Here is a 20,816-nt window from a genome sequence, read left to right as displayed (position 1 = left end):
AAATCTTTGAGGTCTCTCTCAAGCTTGGTAATATGTTTAGACAAATACATGACTAAAGGTGCACTATATCCAATAATATGTCTGATAAGACAAAAATATAGAACAAAAACAAGACTCTGCTTGGAGAACACAAATAGTAATGACAATTCTATTACAGTCATCAGAACTGTTTGTTTTGGTTCTTAATTCACTTTTGATGGTAGTGAATTTAGTCTTTGTAAATGGAGATACTAGTAAAGGGTGATATTTTTTGTATCTAGTGTATATGGCTTTGGAAATAGATGAGCCAGGTAGAAGGCTCACTAAATTGATTTAGGGACATGATGGTCAAACAATAAGGAATTATTGACAAGGATATATAAAAGTCTGCTTGGATGGGGTGTATCACCTATATGGTATGCTATTTTTTTTTGCAAAAAGGAGCTATGATACATGTATTTCACATTTAATTTGAGACCATTGTCCTTTTGCTGACATGGCTAACCCATGTTGAATCAACTGAGAGTCAGTAGAAGCTCAAATAGCAACATCCAATTTACAGTCGTCTGCATGATAAGATAACCATAAGCCAGGAATCTTGGCCTGAAGGTCTGAGAAATAAATGCCAGATTGAAAAGAGCCCACCCCCAAATACCACTTGTAAAATTTTGCCTTCAGATATGGCACCTGCAAGTCTAACCACATAGGTTCTGTCAAACAGTCAGTTAACTATGCAATATATAACACAAGAATGTTTATTTAGATTTACAAATCTGTCAATAATGCCCGCATGTGGAATGGTGTCAAAGGCATTAAACAAGTCAAGAAATGGTGCATGTACTGCATAACTGCTAGTCACTGCTTCAGTTACTTCTTCATGAGGTTAAAGAAGCATGACCTTCCTTTCACAAAGCCAAATTTTTGAGGGTCCAGGGTTAAGAAAAGTTTGATGTTTAGATTAATGAAGTCCGAGATGTTATGCTCTATAGCTTTACATATGAAGTTAGTAAGACTAATGAGTCTATAGTTACCATATTTCCTGTTCGGGCTATCCTTGTGTAAATAACATTACAATGGCTGTTTTTCAGGCTTCAGGAAAGCATGGACTGCCTGGCTAAAGAATAAAAATGGCATAAATCTTCAGTTATACAAACAACTCTGCAATCAAATAAAAAGACAAATATTGCATGATAAAAATCATACTATTCCTACATTCAAGATCACCACATAAACAACCCTAAGAAATTCTGGTTGTCTGTAATGTCAGTACTCACCCAGAAAACAAAAATAATCCCAAGCCATACCCCGATATACCACCTCTTCAAACAGCCACCATATTCAACACATACTTTATAGAGTCCATATTCAACCTAAAAGTAAATCCAACTCATACACCCCAACTCACTACTTCTACTAATACCCCGAATACTAACCTCTACACACCCCACACATTACCCCACACATTACCAACACACAACCAACCCCTCACTCATAACCAAAAACCAAACCATCCACAGCTTACTTGTCAGCCCATCCCTTCATCTCAAATAAAAAAAAAACTACTACAAAAACTGAAATCTTGCTCAACCTCAGCAGACAACCTCCTACCAGAATACCTAAAGGTTGCTGCATTTCCTGTTAGCATCTTAATTAATAGATTCATAGCTGAATCACATGTTCCTAACCTATATAAAAGATCACACATTATCCTTTTTCCTATTGCAATCTTGTCCCCCCTCTCTAATATTCTAGAAAAATGTATGCACCTACAACTTCTCCACCATTTTACACACAACAACCTACTTTCCCACACTCAACATGGTTTTAGACCTGCACACAGTACCTCAACAGCCTTATTATCTTTCATGGACTCTATCAACAAAGCCCGTGACACTGGCAAACTAGTATATGCAGTATTTCTAGATTTGTCAAAAGCATTTGACATGGTATCTCACCCCAAACTCCTTAAAGAACTTTCCTGCATTGGTCTAGCCTCTTCCTCACGTCAGTGGTTTTCTAGCTACCTAGCTGACAGCCAGCAAGCAGTAAAATGGCAGGGCTCTATCTCCCTTCATCACATCACCCCCCACAGGTGTACCTCAAGGATCCATCCTTGGCCCATTACTATTTAATGTCTTCATCAATAGCTTACATACATCCTCCTGTGAAGGCATTCATCCAATATGCAGATGATGCCACTATCATCTGCATATCAGGCACATTAACTCACCTACAACACATAGCACAACAAGATTTTTCTTCTATAGAAACATGCCTCTCCAATGCTGAACTCCTACTGAACAAAAAAAAAAAAAAAAAACAAGCTCCTTCTCTTCACCCACAAACTGGATAGCTCCATCAAAACATGCTAGATCTTTTCAGCCAGCAATACTGAAACTGAACTGGTTCAGCATACTAAACTAATAGACGTCACAAATGACGATTATCTCAAGTTTGGCCTATATATACAATATAGTATATATAAAAACACCATAAAAGAAGCATCCTATACAGGAATAAAAACTACCTCACAGCAGCTGCCACAATTACCCTGGCCAAAACCTACCTCTTGCCCTCACAGTTATATGGGGCCCCAATTCTAACTAACTTACAAACCTCCCTAAGAAAAAAAACAATAAAGCTGCTAGAACAAAACTGCCAAACTTGCCATAAATGCAGCCCTTCTAACTCATCACTGTTAAGCCCTACATTCCCTAAGATGGCTTGAACTCCCCCTTCACATTCAATACGTACAACTTACTATGGTATACAAAATCATCCACAACCCACTAACTTGTCCTGCTGTTAGCCAATTAAGCAACTTTTATATCCCAAATAAACATCTCAGATCTGAAGACAAACATCTCCTCACAATTTATAAACTTAACAAAACCCTAGGCCTAAGCCATTATTCTTGCTCTGTGGCAAAACTATGGCACTCCTTTCCTTTAACTATCATAACTGCTAATAACCTGCACTCCTTCCAAATCTCTATAAATAAATACTTCAAAAAAGCTTGGATTTGCTCCTGTGTGAGTCCATGCTGAGGTACTGTTATGCATTTTTCTACCTCTACTTTCTCCATCCCCACCACTAACGTACCCTAGCCTCCCTTCCTCTACACATACTCCCCTGAGGTTACCCTCATATCTTTTTAACATCTATTGCTACTATCTCTCTGTGTTTGAATATTATGACTGTATTATGTCTGTCTAGTTGTTCATTCTCTTAACCATATGTATCCGGAGCTTTTCTCCCCAGTCCTCTGCTGAAAATGGATACTTTCTGACCCAGTCGGACATTCTTGGTAAACAAATGCTAAATAAATAAATCTGTCAAAACTTATAGGTTCATAGGTTGGTACTAGGCTATCGGCACTATGGCCTATACAAGCCCAGCCATAACAATTCCCTGGCTATTTCTTCCCACAGTATTTACTTCCCTGGACCCCTGTCTAGCAGGGTGACTGACATGATCCCCGGGGTGAATTTCCTATCTCCCATCCAATCATCAAGGTTCCTTTTGAAGAAGGCGAAAGAGACGCTCTGCTTGACATGTATGGGCAGTCTATTCCAGGCTTTAGACCTGTGATTCTTTTAGTGAGGTATTTCTGTGGCCTTTCCAGTTGTTGCAGATGTCTTGAGAGGTACATACCAAATGGGGCATTGCATTCTATAATGGTTCTAATGAGGGATGAGTACAGTGGGACAATGAACTCCTTTTTTCTGGATGAAAAGCCCTTAGTGATGAGGTGTGCCACATAGAAGGATTTCCTGACTGTTGTGGTGATGTGGTTATCGAAGGTGAGACCACTGTCCACCTGTGTCCCTAAGTCTCTTATCACACTTTTGGTGTTTAGTGTACTGCCACCTATGTGCTAATTCATGGTGTCATGTTTTTTCCCAAAGGGGAAAACTATACATTTCTTGGCATTGAGCTTGAGCCCATGGCTCTGGCACCAAGCATCTATTTCTGAAAGGCCTTTTTGTAGACTATCCACATCATTTGGGGATTCAATAGTGGCTCCCAGTTTGCAGTCATCTGTGAACTTTGTTAGCCAGAGTCCCTTAGTGTTGGCCTGTACTTCAGAGAAGTAGATGCCAAACAAGAGTGGTCCCAGGACTGAGCCCTGAGGTACTCCACTTGTCACTTGTCTGAAGCTGGATTTGGAGTCGGCTACTTTTACAGTGTGGGTTCTGTCAGTAAGCCAGTTGGAAACCTGAGTGACGTAGGGATTAATGCCCAGCTTAGTAAGTTTATCTATGATTCCAGAGTGGGGGATGGTGTTGAAGGCCTTGGCGAGGTCCAGATAGGCTGTGTGGACCACCTTATCCTTGTCCACGGCTCTGGAGACTGATTCGAAGAAGTCAGTCAGGTTCAGAAAACAAGGAAGGCCCTTCACGAACTCAAGCTGCATGGGGTCCTGTGTTTGAAGGTTGCTAATGTCTTTGTTTATAAGTTCCATGATAATACATTCCATGGCCTTGCAGATCAGGCTCGTCAGACTGATGGGGTGGTAGTTGTAGACCCAAGACTGGCAAACTCACTAATTTGCCTCTTCTGGCCTCCTGTTGCTAATCTATATCACAATAGAAACCACCTCTTTTTCAGTTTGGGCATTTGGTATCAGCCTATAATACATATACAGCAAAAAAGGCTAACTAATGTTATTAGACACACTGGATACATATTCGCAGTTTAATTTCTCCAAGTTTTTTGGGTTTCTAATACAATGATGGGAATGGACCCACTTCCAAATTCAGGGTATAATTGCAGTTCATGAAACTAGTAATGCTTCAGTCCTTTATGTTAGCCAAGAGTGCTCTTCTTAGCAATCACAGTTTGCCCAGTATTGTCTTCTTCTGTAATTCATATGGGGTTACATGTATTGTTACCATATCTCATTATGACTGTAAATTCTTTTTCATAAGATCCATTGCTGCTACTACTGCTGGAACTGTCTGAGTATCTTTCTTCTACACTTCCACATTACTTTTGTTTCTGCCTGCAAATACTGACATTTTATGACTTTGTGTCTCTCTATATGTAAGACACTGAAATCACTGGGCGTAGCAGTTTGAATGATCAGTGCTACTTTTTTTTTTTTTTTTATTATGACTGCTATATCTGTTTTTCTCGCATCTAATTTTTTTGAACTGTTGGCAATGGGTGACCCATGTGATACACACTTCATCATTCTGCTTAAAGCTTTGTAGCTTATGTTTCCAATGCTTCTCAGTTACTTCTATATTATAATGTTTGGACAATCCCCAATGCAGCAGTCTTGCCACATTATTATGCCTTTCAGTATACAGGCCCTCTGCTATGAGTCTATCATACGCAACAACAAGATGTGCAACTGTTTCCAATTATTTTATACAGAACCTGCATTTGCCTGTTTCTTCCACCTTTTCAATGGATATTGTAAACCAATATGTGTGTAGTCCGCTATACTGGGTCACCATTATTAACCTTTCATCTTTTAATTTTAATTCACCACTCTTTAATCTTTCCTGTGTCAAATTTTAGTCGATATGAGGTTGTTCCAAATAATCTATGTACTTGCCACTATATTTATGGGTTTTACACATTTTTCCTTCTCATCTGATCTTTCTTATAGTCTTTCCTTTGTTTTTTAGCACATTCAGTTGCCACCTAATTTTATCTACGTCTTCACAACAAAAAGCTTCTGCTAAACTAAGCAGAGATCTCATCTTAGATTTCCTCTCCTCATGTTTTCAAACTTTCATTATGTTTGGATCTGATGAGGTCAGCAGATATGCATGCACTCCTATGATTACAGATATATTCATGTAATCATTTTCGAGAGGTTCAATACTACTTCAGAGTGAGGAATATATAATCTTGGTACACACTGATTTTTATATATCATTTGATAAGCATGAAGCATTTTTCTTGTTTTCATGTCAAATAGATCCAATAATTTTTGAGGCTGATCAAACACCCCAAACTGTTAATTAAAACAGGAAGAGCAAATTGATTTATAGCTTAGACTTTGTTCCTAGATGTCGACTGTTTTCAATATTATCTTTAATCTTCTAAAATATTCCTTACTGAGTTTTATTCATATTTGTTCATATTGTCTTGTTAATCCTTCATCTATTCCCAAATATTTATACAGTACACTTCCCCCTACTCAAGTTCCTTTATATCACATTCCTGTTCCAGATTAATATTTTCTTGGAGTTTTAAATGCTGGTTTTGGACATTTATCAAGACCAAATGTCATTCTTATATCATCTGAGAAAGTTTTAACCTTTTGTAGTTGTGCTTTCAAATGTTCATCTGATGAACTATTTGATTATAAGCCATCCACAAAATTTAAATTAGAAAACTTTAAACAAGGATGATTTCTGTGAGCCAAATTGCAACCATAGCCTAATCTGTTAAGAGAACAGCTTAATGAGTTAAGGGCAAGACAAAACAGTAACTGTGATAAAGAAACACCCTGAAATACCCTTTGAATTTTTATCCTTGAGATGATAATTGGCCAATTCTCATGGCTCAACTGCAGAATGGTCTGCCACTGTTTTCTGGTCAATGTAATGTAATTGATCAGTGTAGGGTGTAGCTCATCCTTTACCATGAATTTGGGACGCTGTCAAATGCTTTTTGTAATCTTTTTATGCCATACTCAATTCTTCCCCTTTTAACAATTCTCTATTATAGCTTTATTTAGCAACAAATGATCCTTTGTTCCATATGACTTTCTTTTTGTTACCCTTTTGTTCTATTGCCATAATTGATTTTTTTTCTAAATGACTATAAACTTTGTCGGCATCACTTCCAGCATATAATTTGTATAGGTCTTGCTGATTCACTGTTCAGGACGAGTATCTTATTTCCTTTTGTTAACCAGACTGTAGTATGTTCCTGATGAGTATAGAAATAATTCTTACTCAAAGCTAAGTCTTTCAGTAAAAAAGTTAACGCTATTAGCCAGAGATTAGTTACTACATTTGGGCCTGGAGTTTTCCATTTAGGAGTGTTTCTTAATTTTGTTTCACTTTTTCTGGATATTATTTAATCACATTTCATATCTTCTGCATTACAGATTCTTACTCCTTTAAATTATTTTATTCATTCAGCATCTTTGTTATAGTCAAAAGGGTCTTCATAAATACTTCTCCAAAAAGTGCCTATTTATTCTTTTTTGGTGATGTTTCTATACCTTTCTCTTTGTTTCCCAACTCTATAGACTCCTTTTGGGTCATCAGTGAATTGCTTATTTTGTGCTTATCTTTTGCATTTATCTGCATACCTTCTACGTTTTTCTGCAAGTGCTGATATTTTTAGTTTATTAATGGGCGTGCCTTTGTTGAAGGTTGGACGTCGAGCTGGCACCTCGGCATTCGTGAAAACCTACTGCCAATCATTAGCAGACCGGAGTGACCCTAACCGAGAAAAGGCAAAAGACAAACAACAACACTGGCAATAGGATATAATGATCTTGAACTGTTTTGATATTGTGTGTTGCTTTTACCACATTTTATCTTTCCAAGTATTTTTGATTATCTGTTCCCTTTTTATATTCTTCTAACTCTGATACTTATTGCTTAATTGCTTTATAGTTTTCTCTATTTGATTCTTTCGTGGTGGCATTTTACTTGTTTCCTTCCTTTCCTTTTGTTATTATATGATTTAGTGGTAGTACTTTATCTTTTATTATTTTTATTGCACAGTAATAAATCCTTTTTATTTCTGTCATATCTCAGGAATTTCTCTTAATAGTGCTAATTACTATTTCATCTGTTTTACCAAACTTCTCATATTTTCTGTCTTATTTGCTTTCTGTAATCCATTTCTTTCATCTATCTTTGTGTCTCATGTTGCTTTCTGTAATCATTTTCCATATCACAGTACAGATCAACTCTAATTAACTTGGGCATTTGCTATCAGCCTACGACACATATATCTTAATATGTCTATCAATTTCATTAAATCAATTATGTTCTTCGGGACTGAGTGTGTCTTCTTTGCTGTCTATTTCATTTGCGTAATCTAGGGAAGCCTTTGGCCCATCACTCTGGAACGTTCCCTTTCCTGCTCCTTTGCTTGCTGCTGTGCAGCTTCAACTTGGCTTTTGTACTGGCCTCCCACAGAAGGCTGCAGAGCATCAACATGTTGCAAATCTTCTTCAGATGCCTTCTACTGCACCCGTTGCACCTTAATCGGAAGACCTGTAATTCCATCATGCTGTGTCATTACCTGCGTTGGATTCTACATCCTAAGCCCTTCACTTTGCAGATAATCCATAACTTCAGATTCTATTTGTTTAACTACTATACTACTAATCCTCCTTTCTACATTCATTCTTTGTTTTCTTATTTTTTATATTGTTAAAAGCTCCATTTCTAGGTGTCTTTGCCTGTATTTCTCTTCAAATATTTTTAGAACTGCTTTTTTGGATTTATTAGTTTGGCTTCCTCCTTCACATAAATATGGCACCATACCAGATCTCTTTTTCTTTCACATGTACACGTTTCTTTTTTATAACTTTCAAAAATCCCTGTATTTTTTCTTTTTGTTTTTACACTTCTGATGCTTCTTTTTCCAGGTGTCCCAGAGTACCTTCATCTATGTTATATTTTTTTCAAAAAGTCTGCTTTATTAATTAATAGAAATACTTATTTGAAGCATTTGACAGTTTTTTCTTGTAAAATATTTTTCTCTCCTGTAATTTCTCTTTTAATCTTTTTTAAATAGCTGATATCTGGAAATTATGGGCTTCCTGCATAATACTAAAAACACATTTTTTCTTTTTCCTCAGTAGTCCACTTTGCCATCTTTATGGAACTTTTTAGTCCTGTCATTTTATTTGTGATTTTTGTGGACTACTTCCTCCTTCTACAACAAGAGGGGGGGGGCATCTTCCCCCAAGCCTGAGCTAACTGTGTTGTGGGTGTATTTCCATATCCCAATGATTCTACACTGTTTTTTTTTCCAGTCCTGGAACCAGTAATTACACCTGGATTGGGCACTTTGTTATGCTGAGACCTGTGTACCCAGCTGTCTTTTTTTATTTTTTAACCTACTTTTCTCTATAATATATGTCATATGAAAACAGTCTATATATCATTGTCATCTTGGTGAGATTTTGTGAAAACAGGGTCCATCATGTGAATGTACTAACCAAGACGTGAGGATGAATTCAGTTCTAGCAATACTACTCTCCTTTTCTTGCTGATTTCATCTCATCATTTAGACCCCTGTCTCTCCATTTGGACACCCATTTCTCCATTTAGGCATATTATCCTTTGATACATATGCTGTGCTGCAATAGTTTAAACACTAGACGCTTAATCATTTGAACTCCCTTGCACCATATCTTTCTATTCCGATGATCAATATGGCAAACACGGGCTTATTGTTGATCAAGAAGCTCACTTGAATGTTGAATAACGCTGCTCTTCTCAACAGCAGTGATGTTGTAATGGGCATAAATTCCATAAATATGGTGCCTTTCACATATGTCAGCACAATCCATTCATGGGGCTATGGGTTAGCAAACTACCTCAAGAATCCTCCATTTCTTCCTGTTACATGTACATACAACAGTATGATCTTACAACTAGCAAATCTGAATGCTCAAATGAAATTTAATTAAGCTTCCTCAGAAACTTTGCCACATTTCAGTTCATTTTATGTTCACTGTCACACCTATACTGTGATGATACTTGCTATTCTAGTGACCTGTGTGGTGATAAGGTCTTAAAAGCACTCTCTAATGCCAAGAACACATCTTTCATGGGCCCTGGTAATATCCCAGGATGCCTCCTAAATAGCCTGAAATATGACCTATCAGGTCCACTCACTGAAGTCACTATTTAACCAAAGCTTCTGAACAGGCTTTGTCCCCAGTGAATGGAGGACTGAAACAGTCATCCCTATGCACAAGAGCAGACCATCAATGGATCTTGGAAATGGCAGACCTATTATTCTGACTAGTTTCATATGCCATGTCATGGAAAGAATTATCATAGACTAGATTAATAATGGCATAGGAAACCTTCAGATACTGGATGCAACCCAGTTTAATTTCATTAAGGGTGAGTTATGTATTCTTAATCTGAAACCAACCCAGTTTGGTTTCAGTAAGGGCAGGTCATGCCTTGTAAACCTGCTGGACTTCTTCAAAAAGGTCAGCAAGGTGATGGATGAAAACAAAATGGTACATACTTACTACCTTGACCTGGCAAAACATTTGATGCAATACCCCACTCAAGCATTGTAAATAACTCATGCAATTAGGCATAAACCTCTATATAACATGCTGGACAGCCAGCTGACTCATAGACAGGAACCAGGAAGTTAGGATAGGGAAGGCCACCTCCACTAAAAGGTTGGTCACCAGTGGAATTCCTCAGGGCTCTGTACTGGGTCCACCTTTCTTTGGCATCTACTTCTCAGAAGTAAAGGCCAATGTCAAGAGCCTCTGGCTGACTTAGTTTGCAGATGATTGCAAACTAGGAGCAGACAAAGAACTACCCTAGACACCAACATCCTACAGGAAGGTCTAACACAGACAAATGACTGGTGCCAAAGCCATGGCTTAAAAATCAATGCCAAGAAAAGCATAATAGTAATTTTTGGGAAGTCAGCCACTCTGGGAAACTACCTCATTGATAAAACACCCCTATATAAGAATAGACCCTGTAGTCATAGATTTAGGGGCACATGTATATAGTAACATGTGTCTGAAAACCATTCCATGTCACTCAACTTGTAAGAAAGGGCATGGCATCAAGGTACAGGGAAGTCATTGTACCACTGTACTCGACCCTTATCACATCCATCATTGAGTATAACACCCTGTCTGGTGTGTACCCAACTAGGCACATGCAACAACTGAAATACACACATTGGTTGATCACAAAAAGAATAATCAGCATAAACACAACATCGATGCAGATCACCTCTTAGGTTCATAGATTAGTACTAAGCTAACTGCCCTTGCGAGCCATTTTAAGCCTAGCCAATTATCCCTTGTAAGACTCAAACCCTGCACCTTGTGTTTGTAAGGCAAACACCTTAACTATTAGGCCACCCTCCCCACCCTAAAGGCTTATCTCTGTTTTCTGTTTCCTACAGACTACTGAGAGGAGATCTTTGGATACCATATAAGGCATCCTTGGATCCTGCCTTGAAGGACCTTCTTGAGGTTCATAGATTCATGGGTAAGTAGTGGGTTAGCTGCCCTTGCAGGACATTTTAAGCCTACCCATAAACAGCATCAGAACAACTAGTTCAAAAGACTGAATCTTTGCTTACCACATAAATAGAGCATGTTGGAGGGACAGGTATGTATTCCCATTCTGTGGCACAAGCTCCCCATCTATGTGAGGCAAAGTCATTCCTCATCTTATGCAAGTGTAACCTGGGCTAGTGGATGGGAAATCAGAAGTTCACCTCTGGCCTGGCACCTATGCTCTGATAGATATGGACAGACATTAAATCATGCCCTAGTTAACATTTACCCCTCAAAATAACCTCAAAGACAAATAACTTGTGGGATTCATTTGAGTTGCTTGGCAAGGCTTATAAGGTCCTTGTGGGTGTTGACCTAGTACACACCTATGAACCTTTGCTGCTGCTGAAAAATACAGTCCTGCGCATACAATGTGTTATAAAGCTCCTAGGTGGTCTGGCAGGATAGCACAGAGAATTACATGACTATAAGCTGCTAATATGTTTTATCTTGTAGTGCAGGGCTTGAATTCTCCAGTCTCAATTTGCCCTCTGCATGTCTCTCAGCAAGTGGCATAAGAAGGTACAATTGAAAAAGAAAATTGAGTCTGGTGGTTTTGCCAACTAATAAAAAGAATAATATAAAAATAAAAAAAAATGGTCATGCAACATCTGCAAATCTTCCTTCCCCTACCAGCCTGCTCCAGTAATTGCAATGACCAAGGGCCACAACAGACAGGTCAAGTCTGATCACTAATCCCTAGGTTATTTAACAGACAGGTAAACTGACTTTTTCAAGGTAAGGAAGTGGGCATGGTGACTTAATTGTAAACTACTTTGACTCTTTTCTTAATTTCAGTTGTTCAAAAAATGTTATTCACTGAACCTCCAGAGCCTAATCATCTTCACCACCAAACCTCTGTATTCTTTTAGCAAAATATGGCACGTCTTGGTCTTTAGCCTTTAGAATCTTTGAATAGATTTAACTCTTTTTTTTCATTTTTAGAGATTTTAGTCACTTATACATATTGTATCACTAATGTTTGCTAAGGTTACTGAAGTCTGATGTAGAATAACTTACTTGCATTTCTGTGTAGTAGCCCTTGGACTGGCAGAATGGATTCATTTCTCAATATCTGTGAATGAATTAATATTAGTTTCCATTTCCTGAATAATACTACAGCTGAAAGCCCCAAACAGCAAGCAAGTATCTCTTAGAATATGGTATACTGAGCATAGATTTGCTAGCCCCTTTATAGCTAAATGACAAATAAAGGCTTTATTAAGCTCTTCATAGGAGTGAAATGGACATTGAAATATTGCACCAGTATAGTCACATGTTCACAAAAAATAGTCACACCCATTTAGATGATCTCTAAATACAATTGACATTTTCTGCTGAGCTACAATTGTAATTTGTTTTGCTAACAAAACTGTTGTGGTCCTCTCTTATAAAAGAGTGCTTTTATATATATTATCCTTGTGAAAAAGAAATGTAAGTAGTCTATACATTTCTTTTAATGAGTACTTTATTTTTGTCCTCTTGTTTAAGTATAATCATGTCACCAGATGGATAACTAGATAAACATCTTATGTTTCTGGGACATTCAGTACTCTTCATCAAACAATATCATTACAACTTCATTACGAGCTACATGAGACTTCCCAAAACTATACCTAACATAGTTCTCCTTGAAGCATTTATAGAAACTGTGTCTAGCACTTTTTCTAAACTATTAGTAGTGTTGTTGCTTAGAATAGATTGCACTTGTTCCCAGATTTGCTCCAACCTATAACTTTAATCAGTGAACAATGTGCTCTAAATAATGTGACCCAACAGCTAAAACTAAACATGTGTATTTAGTCATATTTATCGAGTAATCCCAAATCATTTTCAAATGGTAAAGATGAAAAAGAGGCAGCTTTCTTACATTGGTTTTCAAAATTTTTAGGGAATAAAAGCTTTGTCTGTCCTGTGAATTATACAAATACTGTCTAGTGGAAGGAAATTGTCCATTCTTAACTTATAAGACTGCATGCTTACATTACAACTAAAAGACTCATATGCCAACTGACAATTTTCCCATAGAATGTAATGATCTCATAAAGTAAGACGTCTTTATCTGAATGCTGTGAGAAATTATAGTGTATTTATTTCACACAAAATATTCACAGTCAGTAAATAAATCATTGGAAGAGGTCTATCTTTTTGTTTTGATACTTTTGAATCATTGCAGTTTCCTGCATGTTTGTGCCTTTGTGTTCAATTCATAGTACAGCAGCAGTGTAGCAAAGGTTCATAGGTAAGTACTAGGCTAGCTGCCCTTGTGGGCCATTTTAAGCCTAGCCAATTTTCCTCATGGGGAGAATCAAACCATCTACCTTGTGTCTGTGAGGTAAATATCTTATCTATTATGCCAACCCCTGCCCTCTTTTATGCCAACCTCTTTCTGCTATTATGCCAACACCTCCAATATAGTTCCCTGTTACTAATATAGAATTTCTTATAACACATTAAATTATTCATTTGCAAAAGTATTGCTGTCAAAGAAAAGATGCAATGTGATAGGGAGTGAATAAGATTATGTACTTAACTTGAAGGAACAGTGCTAATGTGCACACTCTTCCGCTGTTGAAACCATGGATCTAGCATGACTGCAGGGGACAGAATCACAGTTACAATCTAAGGCCTTATCATTTGGTACTATCAATGTTAGTGAGGAAACCTATAGTGTTTTTACAAAAAGTTATACCTTTATGTTTTGACTTGATATGGAACAAGTGTCATTTATGTTTTTAAGGCATTTTGCTACTCCTATTGAAAATTCATCACCTTATCTATTTTTTCTTACCTGTTGACATCTCAATCTCAATTTCTTGTGAACAGTAAAGTAAAAGATATAATCTGGAAAATTTACCAAATTATGGTATTTCAGTCAGAAAATAGTATCCAAAGTAATAGCAGAGAAAAACAAATTGTTATTGTTTTCTTTGAAGATCTCTAAAGAAAAACAACAAATGACTATTTTGCATGGGGTCTCTATGAAGTTGAAAATACTCCAGTACTGATACAGGAGAATAAAAAAAAGTCAAAGCAGCAAGTAAAACTGATGAAACTTTGTACCAAGACTAAATATAAATATGAGTCTTGCACACTTAACCACAGATATATGCAAGAGCAGCATATTAATCTTCCTATAAAGAAATGCTTTGCTGATGAAAATTCTGTCTGGAAGAGAAAATGCATAATGTGGGTAAATCCAAATGTTCCTCCCTGTCTCAGAAATAAAGTAAAGCACCAGCACGACACCAGTAATTCCAAACACGAATACTTTAATCTAATATACTGTTACACTGTTGAGCGCTTTCATCCACTAGAGACTTCATCAGAACACATTGTAAAATGAATACTGCTCCCTTAAATACTTTATAGTTCATCACATGACACACATCCATAAGTATTTTAAAGTGCTAGTGCTAAAACAGATATCTTCCATTATTACTTACAAAACCTAAACTCACTACCTGAAATGTAGTGATTACCATTGAATTTGTTAAAAACATGAGTTTAAAACTTATTTTAATTCATTTAAAATACATTTAAAATAACAAAACTAAATCATTACAACCATTTACCTACGATTATCTAAAATGGGTTTAATGGAGACATGCTCATTAATTCCAGGATAAGTGGAAGCATTTAAAATTACTCATTTAGTATTTGATTCGTGGGATTTCTTAAGTAGGTTGGTACCCAATATATCTGAGGGGGCTGAATGGCTGGTCACCATTGATGTAATTGACCTTTTTTCAAGCATACCCCTAGAGGAAGGTTTGAGAAGGTTTCAGGAGAGCATAGAGGAGCTAGGACAATTGTCCTGGGATAGGATACTTCTTATAATGAATTTTATGGAGGTAGTATTGACCCATAATTACATCTATTATGAGGGGGAATACTATAAGCAATCTAAAGGGGTAGCGATGGGGGCAGCTTGCGCCCCCATATATGCAAACCTTGTTTTATTCAATTGGGAGAAAGAGTACATCTTTGGCTCCCAGTGGTCTGATAATTATGCTTGTTATTACCGCTTTTTAGACGACATCTGCCTTGTTTGGAAGGGAAGTCGGGGGGAACTTGACAATTTTTTCAGATTTATTAATTCTTGTAGTGAGCATTTCAAGTTTACCATTAATATGGACAAAAAAACTATTTCCTTCCTTGATGTGCTGGTCACGCTACAAGATGGGAAATTTAAGTCAAATATCTTTAGGAAACCTACCTTCAGCAATTCCTATTTGCATTTTACCAGTAGTCATCCTTGGGCCCAGAAAAGGAACATAGTGAAAGGGCAGTTCATTAGAGTAGCCAGGATGACTTCGGACATAGAGGATCTGGACATGGAACTTGAGAAAATAGGATCTTTTTTTGCTGAAAGAGGATATCCTACGGGTATGATTAATGACCTTAGGTCCTATGTCCGGGAACAATGGGGTATAAAGTTCAAACCCCTCTTAGGTGAGGGATCCGTAACTGGTGTAATACAGAATAGGGTAACCAGCTGTGTTAATGATACTACGAACAAATTTGGGAAGGCCTGTATATTACAACATGGACCAAACAGTGGAAATATAAAAAGCATTATTAAGAGGAATTGGAATGTATTTAAAGCTGATAAAAGGATATGGAATATTGTGGGGAAGGAGCCACAGTTCGTAAATAGAAATGGGCCTAACATGAAGTTTTTATTAGGGAAGAAATACAACAGGATGAATGGGAGGTGTAATAGTAGGGGTACAACTAAATGTGGCACTTGTCAGCAATGCCAACACATAACATGTGTACAAGAAGTGACTTTACAGAATTATAATAAATCAAGAATAATTTTTCAAAAGGGGAACTGTAGGTCCAAGAACTTGATTTATTTGGCCATTTGCACCCACTGCCCTTGTTTTTACGTGGGAAAAACCATTAGGTGTTTACGTAATAGGATTTATGATCACCAATACAGCATCAAAAAACATGACGAGAATAATGCTTTATGGAAACATATTAAATTGAGCAAGGACTGTAGTAATTTCACATTTGGGATCTTGGAGGTTGTTAGTTGTAATGTAAGGGGAGGGGACATTAAAAAAATGGTTAGTGATAAGGAAGTTAGATGGCAGGTTAAATTAAATGCTTCCACTTATCCTGGAATTAATGAGCATGTCTCCATTAAACCCATTTTAGATAATCGTAGGTAAATGGTTGTAATGATTTAGTTTTGTTATTTTAAATGTATTTTAAATGAATTAAAATAAGTTTTAAACTCATGTTTTTAACAAATTCAATGGTAATCACTACATTTCAGGTAGTGAGTTTAGGTTTTGTAAGTAATAATGGAAGGTATCTGTTTTAGCACTAGCACTTTAAAATACTTATGGATGTGTGTCATGTGATGAACTATAAAGTATTTAAGTGAGCAGTATTAATTTTACAATGTGTTCTGATGAAGTCTCTAGTGGATGAAAGCGCTCAACAGTGTAACAGTATATTAGATTAAAGTATTCGTGTTTGGAATTACTGGTGTCGTGCTGGTGCTTTACTTTATTTCTGAGACAGGGAGGAGTGTTGTTTTGTTTTTATTTGGTGGACTGTTCTCAGCTTCATTTCATTTCTAAATCCAAATGTTATGATTTCCTGTTACACTGACCCTTCTTGAATATCTTTTTTTTTCTGTCTCTATGGCATGTCATGTGGCTGTTTCCTTCTTTGCTTATCTAAGGCATGGCTTAAATTTTCTGTTAAGCATCTGTTTTCTCAACTAGAAAGGTAAAATAATCTCGTCAGCACTGAACATCTTAATTTGAACACAGCAGGTCCTCTCTTCTCTTCTGATGAAAAGCAAAGCTGGATATTTTTCTAACAAATTATCATTGATCTAGTCAGACTCTAACTGGCTAATATTCAGTAATTGCATTTTAAATCAGTTGTAGCAAATCTCTGAAATAATTTTACATTTTTATCCACCATTGTTAATCACAACAGTAACCACCAAACATTTATATCTTGCAGCAAACATTACATTTTACTTTTAAAAAATGTGCTATAATCAATGTATCTGTTGTACATGGCACCTTGATTAGTCTGCATTTTATTTTGAGATCACAGTTTTGCAAGCTAAGTGATATCCCTAGCAGTCTCGGAGGTGCCTTGTACAAATAAATAAATAAATAAATAACAGTCTGAATATGCTCTGCAATTATTATCTGTTTCTACTTGTATATCTGTGCTATAAATACATTAATTGAAAACTTAATAGCCACATGCAATTCTATCTAAAAGTATCACTTTTTTCTACCTGTAAATCATCTTATCCTATATGTATGTGCGCTATTTTAATGTGAGAGTGCAACTTCTGAGCCATTATGACTTGCATCCACTTGCATTACAACTGATTCATCTGCATCATACAATTTCAGTGCCAAGGCCTTTGTGCATATTGTTAGAGCAGTTCAAAACAAACTCTAAACCTGTTCATAGCTCTATTCCAGGCCAGGTTATACCATGGTCCAAAAGCTTTCTAAGTGGCTTAATTATGTCATCCATTACAGAATGCAGCACCATTCCAAAACTTTCATTATCATCCAGTTGTTTTCTGGCTTTTTCATGTACATTATTGCTCAGACACTTTTTATGTCTGGCTTCAGTCCAGATGTTACAATATGACCTATATAACTGCATTGTACAGTTGCTCCTAATTAAATTAAAATGAATGTCGCTTGATATGCTCACGAGCCCTATGAATTTCCCCCACTTCTTCTTGTGTCTGAATACACGCAATGACAGGACATTGACTAAGTCTGAAGCATATTCTTATCATTCTCTCAGTTGTACAACAGGTTCAGGAAATACCTCTGGAGCAGACGACATACCAAATAGGAGTCTCATGAACTTATATCTTCTTAATGGGGCATTAAATGATTACAGCTTGTAAATGTTTCTTCCAGCTTAGCTGCCAAAATTCATGGTTGCCATCTGATATAGAAATATGTTAATAGCTGGCACATTTAGAAATCACTTTCTGGGTCATGGTCTCTTTTAATTACTTTATTTAGATCTTGTAGATGATAGAAATTTGATGCTTGACTTGCCTGACAATACCGATACTATTAGCCCATATTTCTTTCTCTGTTATTTAATGACATGTATGTGCTCCATTTTCTTTAATTGTTACTCATGTATACTCCTGAGAACTTCTAGTGTTTCTCTTGGAGCATGTAATACTGACACAACATCAGTATTTACCTGAATACTAAATACAGTATTCATCTGGCAAGCTACCCTATTTTGAAATCTGATCAATATAGTCATGCAAGAGATCTTCACTGAGGTTGTTGTAGTACTCAGGATGGCTCTGCTACAGTGTGATGGTTCCTGCTTACATCAATACTGTGATTATAAACTATGAATATGTTTTTCCATGTGTACCTTCTCACAAGCTAAATAGAACAGTATTCAAGGCAAATGAACTTCCTGATCCAGTGCTGTTATTTGAATGAGGATCTCATGCTATTTATTTATAGCCATATGTTAATAGCCTTTGACCCAGAAGCTTTACCATTGTCTTGACTAAATCAGTAATGTGTATACTGCTTACCTTTTGGTGCCTTTTAAACTTAGTATGTTTAAAGTATTTTCTGACAAAAGATTACCTCCAGCACATATACATAAAGTCAACACTTATTTTATTAGTTCTGAGCTTCTTGTTTCATCTGCTTCTAATTTAAATTCAAGATGCCTTTAATTAATTTTGTGCTTCCAAATGCCAACTATTTCCATTTAAATAGCACTTACCAGAAGTGTATGTTGGCACTGCTCATTTTCCTGTTTGGTCTGAACATAGTAAATTCTTTGAAGTAGTTTTATTTTTATTTTTCTTGTACACATCTTTGCAAAAACTGATTTTCACCCAAATCAGACAGCTTTGCTGGCATTGAAATGTAAAGCTCTAACTAAAAGACAAATGCCCTATTTCAACTAACAACTCCGGTGGTAGAGAACCTGGCTATGGAGGAGGATGAATGAGTGGATATCATCTGAGGTTCTTGCCTTAAGAAGAAGCAACATTATTTATGAGGATGACTATCCTGAAAGTGGAAGACAGGTCCATAGCAGATGCCCATTGCACAGCAGCCTTAGGGGATGTTGTGGTCAGGTACACTGGGAATGCAGAGCCATAAAGAAACCTCTGAGTTCCCAAGAATAGATGATGACATCACATCTGCTACTTGACACCTGCCCATAGGAGGAATGAATATGGATCTCACCTCCAAAGGGAATGAATGGATCAGTTGGGTTACTTGGGTGCATGGAAGAGAGGCTGTTTCATGATCCCCAGGAAATGGGAGCAAAAGAAATTCTAACGCAGCTTCTAAAAAATGATTAAGCACACACTAGATAATTCTTCCTCCCATATGTAGAAGCATACCTTGTGTATAATGTTTGAATCGCAGCTACATCATATTTTTATAAACACCATTGTTCTCTTTCTTTTCGCCGTTACCATTATTGTACATTTTAGCAATAATTGTTTTAATCATTTGACTCAGATTTTATCTTACACTTTTACTTTTCCTGACTTAATTCCTTTTACTGTGTTCCTATTTTAATTCACAGTGCACATGCCAATAGCTTTTGACAAGGCCAGGTCCACTGCTTGTCAGATCATTTCTTATTCCATTAATGACTTGAGACTCATGCACTTCACTAAACTCACAGTATTTGTCTCTATTCTTTAGCTCTGTACTACAAGCGTTTTTCTTGTAAAAAAGAGATGATGAATAGATAAAGGATTGTTTACCACTAGGCTCACAATGATTCCTGAATTCATCTTCCCCTGTAATGTGCACAGCATAGCGCACTGTTTCTCTTTTAGGCTTTTTACTTACTCTGCTCACAGTTAGTGATAACTTTTAATTTCTAGATTCAAAATTCTAGTTTTCTGCTAAGCTGCCTTACATGAAGAGAGTTGCAGTTATAGCAAAAAAAAATTTCTGAGGGCTTCTCACAAGTTTTGCAGGTAAAAAAATTAATGGCCACTTTATATGTTAGTAATGACTATGACAATTTTGATGTGCGACATATCTCCAATAGCTCTTTACTGTGACAATAAAAAATACATCAAAAATGTATACCGATGAGAACGTGAAGTTTTGTTCATAAGCTGATGTTTTTAGCCATGAATTTGGAATCTTTGCTGTGACTGCCTTCTAGAAAGAGGCGCACCATGTAAACATGCATTTCTTCTATTTGACCAGTCTAACATTTAAAGGTGCATACTCCCATATACTGCAATTATCACATGTGCTAGAACTGCCCTTCTGCAAGGAAGATGTGAAAGAAGTTCACTAAACATTTGCAAATGATTAAGAAACAATCACACTCAGTCTGCTGTTATTTGAATACCCCTAGACCTTTAGAGTTTGAAATGTCCATCTTTGTAATTTGACCAACAGGGGCTAGGAATGAAAAGTAAAAACTGTCTAAGTCACTAAAGAGATACAAAGCATTAGGACAGAGAATAAGTTGAAGGGTAAGTATGTTAAGCAGCTTCCTTTTTACCCGAGTCATTCCAGTGTCTCTCTTT

The 20,816-nt window shown here is 36.7% G+C and overlaps 1 protein-coding gene across 1 annotated transcript in view; it reads left to right on the top strand.

Annotated features, from left to right (window-relative positions):
- The window catches only part of LOC122811779 (keratin, type II cytoskeletal cochleal-like), a 328,300-nt gene that overhangs the window by 241,606 nt on the left and 65,878 nt on the right, over positions 1-20,816 (top strand). The window lies entirely within an intron of this gene.

Source organism: Protopterus annectens, chromosome 9.part0 (assembly GCF_019279795.1).
Source record: "Protopterus annectens isolate FY-2018-M chromosome 9.part0, PAN1.0, whole genome shotgun sequence".
NCBI lineage: Eukaryota > Metazoa > Chordata > Ceratodontiformes > Protopteridae > Protopterus > Protopterus annectens.
The sequence above is the reverse complement of the archived record's forward strand: the minus strand, read 5'-3'. Positions and strand labels throughout refer to the sequence as shown.